At 46.5% G+C, this 12,500-nt stretch overlaps 1 protein-coding gene across 2 annotated transcripts in view; it reads right to left on the bottom strand.

The window, feature by feature from the left end:
- The window catches only part of LOC139534735 (leucine-rich repeat and fibronectin type-III domain-containing protein 4-like), a 72,809-nt gene extending 60,413 nt beyond the window's left edge, over positions 1-12,396 (bottom strand). Inside the window, exons 1-2 of one of the 2 annotated variants that reach the window (XM_071334142.1) lie at positions 12,273-12,381; positions 9,678-9,752 (exon numbers count right to left, since the gene is read on the bottom strand). The gene's annotated coding sequence lies outside the window, so the exon portion shown is untranslated. Of the gene's footprint in view, positions 1-9,677; positions 9,753-12,272 lie in introns of both variants that reach the window. The other variant, XM_071334141.1, reaches the window with a different exon arrangement.
- Between the last annotated feature and the right edge of the window lie 104 nt (positions 12,397-12,500).

Below are 12,500 nucleotides of genomic sequence, written 5' to 3' on the forward strand. Positions count from 1 at the left end.
CTGCCATTAGAGAGAGAGGGATGAGGGAGGGGTAACTGCCTGCCATTGGAGAGAGAGAGAGAGGGATGAGGGAGGGGTAACTGCCTGCCACTAGAGAGAGAGAGAGAGGGATGAGGGAGGGGTAACTGTCTGCCATTAGAGAGAGAGAGAGAGGGATGAGGGAGGGGTAACTGTCTGCCATTAGAGAGAGAGGGATGAGGGAGGGGTAACTGCCTGCCATTAGAGAGAGAGAGAGAGAGATGAGGGAGGGGTAACTGTCTGCCATTAGAGAGAGAGAGAGAGAGAGAGGGATGAGGGAGGGGTAACTGCCTGCCATTAGAGAGAGAGGGATGAGGGAGGGGTAACTGCCTGCCATTAGAGAGAGAGGGATGAGGGAGGGGTAACTGTCTGCCACTAGAGAGAGAGAGAGAGAGATGAGGGAGGGGTAACTGTCTGCCATTAGAGAGAGAGAGAGAGAGGGATGAGGGAGGGGTAACTGCCTGCCATTAGAGAGAGAGGGATGAGGGAGGGGTAACTGCCTGCCATTGGAGAGAGAGAGAGAGGGATGAGGGAGGGGTAACTGCCTGCCACTAGAGAGAGAGAGAGAGGGATGAGGGAGGGGTAACTGTCTGCCACTAGAGAGAGAGAGAGAGAGATGAGGGAGGGGTAACTGTCTGCCATTAGAGAGAGAGAGAGAGAGGGATGAGGGAGGGGTAACTGCCTGCCATTAGAGAGAGAGGGATGAGGGAGGGGTAACTGCCTGCCATTGGAGAGAGAGAGAGAGGGATGAGGGAGGGGTAACTGCCTGCCATTAGAGAGAGAGAGAGAGGGATGAGGGAGGGGTAACTGCCTGCCATTAGAGAGAGAGAGAGAGGGATGAGGGAGGGGTAACTGCCTGCCATTAGAGAGAGAGAGAGAGGGATGAGGGAGGGGTAACTGCCTGCCATTAGAGAGAGAGAGAGAGGGATGAGGGAGGGTAACTGTCTGCCACTAGAGAGAGAGAGAGAGGGATGAGGGAGGGGTAACTGTCTGCCACTAGATAGACAGAGAGAGGGATGAGGGAGGGGGTAACTGTCTGCCATTAGAGAGAGAGAGGGATGAGGGAGGGGTAACTGCCTGCCATTAGAGAGAGAGAGAGAGGGATGAGGGAGGGGTAACTGCCTGCCATTAGAGAGAGAAAGAGGGATGAGGGAGGGGTAACTGCCTGCCATTAGAGAGAGAGAGAGAGGGATGAGGGAGGGGTAACTGTCTGCCATTAGAGGGAGAGAGAGAGGGATGAGGGAGGGGTAACTGCCTGCCATTAGAGAGAGAGAGAGAGGGATGAGGGAGGGGTAACTGTCTGCCATTAGAGGGAGAGAGAGAGGGATGAGGGAGGGGTAACTGCCTGCCATTAGAGAGAGAGAGAGAGGGATGAGGGAGGGGTAACTGTCTGCCATTAGAGAGAGAGAGAGAGGGATGAGGGAGGGGTAACTGTCTGCCATTAGAGGGAGAGAGAGAGGGATGAGGGAGGGGTAACTGTCTGCCATTAGAGAGAGAGAGAGAGGCGTAGCAGTCGGACGTGTGTTTGTCTTGTCTTGTCCCGTGTAAATAGTCCTCGTATTTTTCGTATACATTTCGTATATATTTTAATTTCACTTTCCATCTAGGAACTGAATATACATTCCTACATTCCGCCTCACCCAATGTGGTACGGACCTGCTATTTTTTATACTTTAGAACCGTAACCCCAATCAGAAGCTAGCCAGATAACTAGCTAGTAGTCAGTTAGCCACTGCTGCGGTCTTCACCCTTAACTCGGACACAGCTAGCTTCAGCTCGGGCCAATACCTGCCAGTCCGCAAGCGCGATATCAACCCAGAGCATATAGGACTGCTTTTTCTCTACCACATCACCGGATTCCTGACGCAAGCTCTGGACAATTACACCGTATCATCACAGCTAGCTAGCTGCAACCGAGTGGCTACTACTGGCTAACACCTCTGCCCCGAAGCAAGCACCAGTTAGCCTTGAGCTAGCCTCGAGCTAGGCCCATCTGCCGGCTAGCCGAAGAGGTCTACCAGCGAATTCTTGGGCTACAATACCTCTTTTGCCAATTGGACTGGACCTTTTTTTGCCGACACAGAGCCCTGCCAATCCATCACAACTGGTCTAAATCAGCTACAAGCTAATTTAGCCATTTTTTTGCCGCTGCTAGTAGCTTTTACCTTCTGCACAGACACCAGCCCTGTTATTAGCCTGGATATTACTCACCAATTTACCAGCATCGGACTGTCTCTCGACAACAACGCCGGATTCCTGCCGTAATCCCTGAGCCACTACTTCTGATCCTCACAGCTAGCTTGCAGCTAGCGCAGCTAGCGCCACTGCCACGAAGCTAGCACCAGTTAGCAAACACAATTCTACAATTCACAACCTCTCTTTCGCCATTGCCATCCGGCTTGGATTCTCTGTCGACACGACCACGTCTGAGCAGACCCCCTCCGTCTGAGCAGACCACCCCCCGGGCTACTAACTTTAAACGCCGCGTGCTAGCTTAGTGGAGGCCTCCCTGCTCCATCTACGGCTGCCCCCTGGACACTATGATCACTCGGCTACATAACTGACGCCTGCTTGACTGTCCATTAATTCACGGTACTCCATTCTGTTTATTTGTGTTTTATCTGTCGGCTCTGTGCTTTAACTCAGGATCTGTGTGTAGTTAATCCGACCCTCTCTGCCTAGTCGTCGCCATTTTTACCTGTTGTTGCTGTGTTAGACTAGCACCCTGTTATTGCTGCTGTTATCTTACCTGTTGTTTTAGCTAGCTCTCCCAATCAAGACCTGCAATCACTTTATGCCTTATTGTATGTCTCTCTCAAATATCAATATGCCTTGCATACTGTTGTTCAGGCTAGTTATCATTATCATTGTTTTGGTTTGCAATGGACCCCGTAGTTCCACTCTCCGTACCTCTGATACCTCCTTTGTCCCACCCCCCACACATGCGGTGACCTCACCCATTGAGACCAGCATGTCCAGAGATACAACCTCTCTTATCATCACCCAGTGCCTGGGCTTGCCTCCGCTGTACCCGCGCCCCACCATACCCCTGTCTGCACATTATGCCCAGAATCTATTCTACCACGCCCATAAATCTGCTCCTTTTATTCTTTGTCCCCAACGCTCTAGGCGACCAGTTTTGATAGCCTTTAGCCGCACCCTCATCCTACTACTCCTCTGTTCCTCGGGTGATGTGGAGGTAAACCCAGGCCCTGCATGTCCCCAGTCCCCCTCATTTGTTGACTTCTGTGATCGAAAAAGCCTTGGCCTCATGCATGTCAACATCAGAAGCCTCCTCCCTAAGTTTGCCTTACTCACCGCTTTAGCACACTCTGCCAACCCTGATGTCCTTGCCGTGTCCGAATCCTGGCTTAGGAAGGCCACCAAAAATTCTGGGATTTCTATACCCAACTATAACACTTTCCGTCAAGATAGAACTGCAAAAGGGGGAGGAGTTGCAATCTACTGCAGAGATAGCCTGCAAAGTTCTGTCATACTTTCCAGGTCTATGCCCAAACAGTTCGAACTTCTAATTTTAAAAATTAATCTCTCCAGAAATAAGTCTCTCACTGTTGCCGCCTGCTGAGGGAGGGGTAACTTCCTGCCTTTAGAGGGAGAGAGAGGGATGAGGGAGGGGTAACTGCCTGCCATTAGAGAGAGAGAGGGATGAGGGAGGGGTAACTGCCTGCCATTAGAGGGAGAGAGAGGGATGAGGGAGGGTTAACTGCCTGCCATTAGAGAGAGAGAGAGAGAGAGAGAGAGAGAGGGATGAGGGAGAGAGAGAGAGAGAGAGAGAGAGACAGAGAGAGAGAGAACAAAATCGATGTTTACAGTAACCTAAGAGAGAGTGTAGTAAATATTTCACTGCAGTTTATTTGGAAGGTGGAGAGAGAGGTGAATGGCGAGGTAAAGATGAAACAGGGTTGAAAGAGAGGGGGAGGAAGAGAGAAATTACTTGTTCTCGGAGTTCAAACATACCTCCTTTCACCAGCAGTGTGTGTGTGTGTGTGTGTGTGTGTGTGTGTGTGTGTGTGTGTGTGTGTGTGTGTGTGTGTGTGTGTGTGTGTGTGTGTGTGTGTGTGTGTGTATGTGTATGTGTGTGTGTGTGTGTGTGTGTTGAGGGAGAACAATAGGAACTCTGCTCAGTGACTAAGACAGAGGCATTCAGAAAAATAGACCCAAGAGGAGAGAGATGGAAGGAGAGAGAGAGAGGGAGAGCAGTCTAATGATACCACCTCACTGTATAATGACCAGTATAATGATACAACCACACCGTATATTGACCAGTATAATGATAGCTACCCACTGTATAATGATACCACACCACTGTATAATGATACCACCCCACTGTATAATGATACCACCCCACTGTATAATGATACCACACCACTGTATAATGATACCGCACCACTGTATAATGACCAGTATAATGATACTACCCCACTGTATAATGACACTACCCCACTGTATAATGATACTACCCCACTGTATAATGACACTACACCACTGTATAATGATACTACCCCACTGTATAATGATACTACCCCACTGTATAATGACACTACGCCACTGTATAATGATACTACCCCACTGTATAATGATACTACACCACTGTATAATGATACACCCCACTGTATAATGATACTACCCCACTGTATAATGATACCACACCACTGTATAATGATACTACCCCACTGTATAATGATACCACACCACTGTATAATGACACTACCCCACTGTATAATGATGATACCCCACTGTATAATGATACCACCCCACTGTATAATGATACCACCCCACTGTATAATGATACCACACCACTGTATAATGATACCGCACCACTGTATAATGACCAGTATAATGATACTACCCCACTGTATAATGACACTACCCCACTGTATAATGATACTACCCCACTGTATAATGACACTACACCACTGTATAATGATACTACCCCACTGTATAATGATACTACCCCACTGTATAATGACACTACGCCACTGTATAATGATACTACCCCACTGTATAATGATACTACACCACTGTATAATGATACACCCCACTGTATAATGATACTACCCCACTGTATAATGATACCACACCACTGTATAATGATACTACCCCACTGTATAATGATACCACACCACTGTATAATGACACTACCCCACTGTATAATGATACTACCCCACTGTATAATGATACCACCCCACTGTATAATGATACCACACCACTGTATAATGATACAACGCCACTGTATAATGATACAACGCCACTGTATAATAATACTACCCCACTGTATAATGATACCACCCCACTGTATAATGATACCACCCCACTGTATAATGATACAACCCCACTGTATAATGATACCACCCCGCTGTATAATGATACCACACCACTGTATAATGATACCACACCACTGTATAATGACACTACCCCACTGTATAATGATACTACCCCACTGTATAATGATACCACCCCACTTTATAATGATACAACCCCACTGTATAATGATACCACACCACTGTATAATGATACCACACCACTGTATAATGACACTACCCCACGGTATAATGATACTACCCCACTGTATAATGATACCACCCCACTGTATAATGATACAACCCCACTGTATAATGATACCACACCACTGTATAATGATACCACACCACTGTATAATGACACTACCCCACGGTATAATGATACTACCCCACTGTATAATGATGATACCCCACTGTATAATGATACCACCCCACTGTATAATGATACCACACCACTGTATAATGATACCGCACCACTGTATAATGACCAGTATAATGATACTACCCCACTGTATAATGACACTACCCCACTGTATAATGATACTACCCCACTGTATAATGATACTACACCACTGTATAATGATGATACCCCACTGTATAATGATACTACCCCACTGTATAATGATACCACCCCACTGTATAATGATACCACCCCACTGTATAATGATACTACACCACTGTATAATGATACTACGCCACTGTATAATGATACCACACCACTTTATATTGATACCACCCCACTGTATAATGATACTACCCCACTGTATAATGATACCACCTCACTGTATAATGATACCACCCCACTGTATAATGATACTACCCCACTGTATAATGATACCACACCACTGTATAATGATACTACCCCACTGTATAATGATACCACACCACTGTATAATGATACCACGCCACTGTATAATGATACTACCCCACTATATAATGATACCACGCCACTGTATAATGATACACCCCACTGTATAATGATACTACCCCACTGTATAATGATACTACCCCACTGTATAATGATACTACCCCACTGTATAATGCTACCACCCCACTGTATAATGATACTACCCCACTGTATAATGATACTACCCCACTGTATAATGATACTACCCCACTGTATAATGATACTACCCCACTGTATAATGATACCACACCACTGTATAATGATACTACCCCACTGTATAATGATACTACCCCACTGTATAATGATACCACCTCACTGTATAATGATACCACCCCACTGTATAATGATACTACCCCACTGTATAATGATACCACACCACTGTATAATGATACTACCCCACTGTATAATGATACCACACCACTGTATAATGATACCACGCCACTGTATAATGATACTACCCCACTATATAATGATACCACGCCACTGTATAATGATACACCCCACTGTATAATGATACTACCCCACTGTATAATGATACTACCCCACTGTATAATGATACTACCCCACTGTATAATGCTACCACCCCACTGTATAATGATACTACCCCACTGTATAATGATACTACCCCACTGTATAATGATACTACCCCACTGTATAATGATACTACCCCACTGTATAATGATACCACACCACTGTATAATGACCAGTATAATGATACTACCCCACTGTATAATGATACTACCCCACTGTAAAATGATACTACCCCACTGTATAATGATACCACGCCACTGTAAATGATGCTACCCCACTGTATAATGATACCACACCACTGTATAATGATACCACCCCACTGTATAATGATACTACCCCACTGTATAATGATACCACGCCACTGTAAATGATGCTACCCCACTGTATAATGATACCACACCACTGTATAATGATACCACCCCACTGTATAATGATACTACCCCACTGTATAATGATACCACCCCACTGTATAATGATACTACCCCACTGTATAATGATACAACACCACTGTATAATGATGCTACCCCACTGTATAATGATACCACACCACTGTATAATGATACCACCCCACTGTATAATGATACTACCCCACTGTATAATGATACCACCCCACTGTATAATGATACTACCCCACTGTATAATGATACAACACCACTGTATAATGATACTACCCCACTGTATAACGATACTACCCCACTGTATAATGATACTACCCCACTGTATAATGATACCACCCCACTGTATAATGATACTATCCCACTATATAATGATACAACCCCACTGTATAATGATACCACCCCACTGTATAATGACACCACACCACTGTATATTGATACCACCCCACTGTATAATGATACTACCCCACTGTATAATGATACCACACCACTGTATAATGATGATACCCCACTGGAAATGATACCACCCCACTGTATAATGATACCACCCCACTGTATAATGACACCACACCACTGTATAATGACACCACACCACTGTATAATGATACTACCCCACTGTATAATGATACCACACCACTGTATAATGATGATACCCCACTGTACAATGATACAACCCCACTGTATAATGATACCACCCCACTATATAATGATACCTCACCATGGCATGATGATACCACACCACTGTATAATGATACCACACCACTATATAATGATACCTCACCATGGCATGATGATACCACACCACTGTATAATGATACCACCCCACTATATAATGATACCTCACCATGGCATGATGATACCACCCCACTGTATAATGATGATACCACACCACTGTAAATGATACCACCCCACTGTATAATGATACCTCACCATGGCATGATGATACCACCCCACTGTATTATGATACCTCACCATGGCATGATGATACCACACCACTGTATAATGATACCACCCCACTATATAATGATACCTCACCATGGCATGATGATACCACCCCACTGTATAATGATGATACCACACCACTGTAAATGATACCACCCCACTGTATAATGATACCTCACCATGGCAGGATGATACCACCCCACTGTATAATGATACCACCCCACTGTATAATGATACCACCCCACTGTATAATGATACCACCCCACCGTATAATGATACCACCCCACTGTATAATGATACCACCCCACTGTATAATGATACCACCCCACTGTATAATGATACCACCCCACTGTATAATGATACCACACCACTGTATAATGATACTACCCCACTGTATAATGATACTACCCCACTGTATAATGATACCACACCACTGTATAATGATGATACCCCACTGGAAATGATACCACCCCACTGTATAATGATGATACCCCACTGGAAATGATACCACCCCACTGTATAATGATACCACCCCACTGTATAATGATACCACGCCACTGTATAATGATACTACCCCACTGTATAATGATACCACACCACTGTATAATGATGATACCCCACTGGAAATGATACCACCCCACTGTATAATGATGATACCCCACTGTATAATGATACCACCCCACTGTATAATGATACCACCCCAGTGTATAATGATACCACCCCACTGTATAATGATGATACCCCACTGGAAATGATACCACACCACTGTATAATGATACCTGTAGCCTGTACTGTTCCCTCTCCTTCTTGAAACTAATTCCACAAAAATATTGGATGAAAGTAGTTGGGGCGTCTAAGAATTCTATATATTTGTTTCCACCAATCCAGCACCCTGTGGTGATGATTAGGCTATATCTGATTTGTTCATTTTCCAATGGGGAAGTAAGCTCGATGACACAGCACGGCCTCAAGGCTTCATGGGGTGAAGACCCACACACACAGAGAATACACACGTGTGTACGCACACACACACACACACGCACACACACACACACACACACACACACACACACACACACACACACACACACACACACACACACACACACACACACACACACACACACACACACACACACACACACAGACACACATACACACACTTACACACACACACACACACACACAGGCACACATACACACACATACGCACACTCACACACACTAACACACACATTCACACACACACACACACACACACACACACACACACACACACACACACACACACACACACACACACACACACACACACACACACACACACACACACACACACACACACACACACACACACACACACACACACACACACACACATTCACACACACCCACACACAAACTCTCTCTGACGTAGATTACATTTATCCTCCCTTCCTCATAGATTACATGAAATGAAAAATGTCTTCTTTAGTGTGTAAAAAAAAAATCCTTGTTCATACAATTACAGCAAATTCTAAAGTGAAACTATGAAACCAGGTTGCCCAGACAATCTGTACCCACCTCAATTCACATGAAGCCACAACAGATCCACAGATGATGCTAATCTCTATTGTACTCCACTTCAGCCTTTCTCACCTGGACAAAAGGAACACCTACGTAAGAATGCTGTTAATTTCATTAAAATGTACGTAGTTTTGTCCTTGAGCTGTTATTGTCTAATGATGTATTCTGTATGATGTCATTCTGTATTACGTTTCATGTTTTGTGTGGACCCCCAGGAAGAGTAGCTGCTGCTTTTGCAACAGCTAATAGCTAATAAAATACCAAATACCAATACCAATTGACTACAGCTCAGCGTTCAACACCATAGTGCCCTCCAAGCTCATCACTAAGCTAAGGACCCTGGGACTAAACCCCTCCCTCTGCAACTGGATCCTGGACTTCCTGACGGGCCGCCCCCAGGTGGTGAGGGAAGGTAACAACACGTCTTCCACGCTGATCCTCAACACGTGGACCCCTCAGGGGTGTGTACTTAGTCCCCTCCTGTACTCCCTGTTCACCCACGACTGCGTGGCCAAACACGACTCCAACAACTCATTAAGTTTGCTGACGACACAACAGTGGTAGGCCTGTTCACTGACAACGATGAGACGGCCTATAGAGAGGAAGTCAGAGACCTGGCAGTGTGGTGCCAGGAAAACAACCTCTCACTCAACGTCAAAAAATGGAAATGTAGGGCCAAGCACGCCCACATCCCACATCGACGGGGCTGTAGTGGAGCAGGTCGAGAGCTTCAAGTTCCTCAGTGTCCACAACACGAAGGATCACACACCAACACAGTCGTGAAGAGAGCACGACAACGCCTCTTCCCCCTCAGGAGGCTGAATAGATTTGGCACGGGGGCCTCAGATCTACAGTTCTACAGCTGCACCATCGAGAGCCTCTTGGCTGGCTGCATTACTGTTTGGCAACTGCTCGGCATCCGACTTCAAGGCGCTACAGAGGGTAATAAGGACGGTACATCACTGGGGCCAAACTCCCTGCTATCCACGACCTCTATACCAGGCTTCTAATATTATGCTACCAGGCCTCTATTAAACAGTTAACCAAATAGCTGACCGATCTGCGTTGACCCTTTTTGCATTAACTCTTGTGACTCATCACATACGCTGCTGCTACTGTTTACTACCTGTCACTTGATTCCTAGTTATATGAACATATCATACCTCAATTACCTCGTACATTTACTTGTACGCCGAGCACAGCTACATAGCCCTTGTATATAACCAATTCATCGTTACTCATTTTTCATCTATTATAAATTTTATTGAGTGTTTTTAACTTTCCTATTATTTTTCTATTTTCTTTCTCTCTGCCTTGTCGTTGTTATTGTTGTTGTAAACATTTCACTGTTAGTCCACACCTGTTTTTTTTTACGAAGCATGTGAAGGATAATATTTTATTTCATTTGACATCCCCCTTCTCTCTCTCTCTCTCTCTCTCTCTCTCTCTCTCTCTCTCTCTCTCTCTCTCTCTCTCTCTCTCTCTCTCTCTCTCTCTCTCTCTCTCTCTCTCTCTCTCTCTCTCTCTCTCTCTCTCTCTCTCTCTCTCTCTCTCCGTGGTTGTCATGGTGACAGCTTGTTCCCTTCACCAGTAACCTGCTGTTCATCAATCACTTAATTACCCATCTTTCCATCATTCTATCCCTTCATCTCTCTGTCTCTCTATTTTCCTTCTGTTCATTCCATCCCTCCATGTCAATACCATCTCTATTCCCACATTAGTACTGTCCCTCTCCATGTAAATTATATATATTTTTTAATTCACTAAAAAAATGTTAATAATTCAGCATAAGTCCGCAGGACAACAGGGCCGGCAGCAGGACAACAGGGCCGGCAGCAGGACAACAGGGCCGGCAGCAGGACAACAGGGCCGGCAGCAGGACAACAGGGCCGGCAGCAGGACAACAGGGCCGGCAGCAGGACAACAGGGCCGGCAGCAGGACAACAGGGCCGGCAGCTGGACAACAGGGCCGGCAGCAGGACAACAGGGCCGGCAGCAGGACAACAGGGCCGGCAGCAGGACAACAGGGCCGGCAGCAGAACAACAGGGCCGGCAGCTGGACAACAGGGCCGGCAGCAGGACAACAGGGCCGGCAGCAGGACAACAGGGCCGGCAGCTGGACAACAGGGCCGGCAGCAGGACAACAGGGCCGGCAGCAGGACAACAGGGCCGGCAGCAGGACAACAGGGCCGGCAGCAGGACAACAGGGCCGGCAGCTGGACAACAGGGCCGGCAGCAGGACAACAGGGCCGGCAGCAGGACAACAGGGCCGGCAGCTGGACAACAGGGCCGGCAGCAGGACAACAGGGCCGGCAGCAGGACAACAGGGCCGGCAGCAGGACAACAGGGCCGGCAGCAGGACAACAGGGCCGGCAGCTGGACAACAGGGCCGGCAGCAGTGTGTGTGTGTGTGTGTGTGTGTGTGTGTGTGTGTGTGTGTGTGTGTGTGTGTGTGTGTGTGTGTGTGTGTGTGTGTGTGTGTGTGTGTGTGTGTGTGTGTGTGTGTGTGTGTGTGTGTGTGTGTGTGTGTGTGTGCGCGCGTGCGTGCACGTGCGTGCGTGCCAAAGGATATGTGTAACAGTCATACATTACCTTTTCTGTTAGTGTCACTCCAAGCTCCAAATCAGCTATATCTTCCAGCCAGGTGTGTGTAGCATAGATTCCAGCCTCAGGTGTTATCTCCTGGTGTGTGTGTGTGTGTGTGTGTGTGTGTGTGTGTGTGTGTGTGTGTGTGTGTGTGTGTGTGTACTCTGTACAACATGTGTCTCCCTTCCAACACACATCAAAGAGGGGGATTTGGGGTCTGAGTCACACACCCCG

The sequence above is a fragment of the Salvelinus alpinus genome, chromosome 11 (assembly GCF_045679555.1).
Source record: "Salvelinus alpinus chromosome 11, SLU_Salpinus.1, whole genome shotgun sequence".
Taxonomy (NCBI): Eukaryota; Metazoa; Chordata; class Actinopteri; order Salmoniformes; family Salmonidae; genus Salvelinus; species Salvelinus alpinus.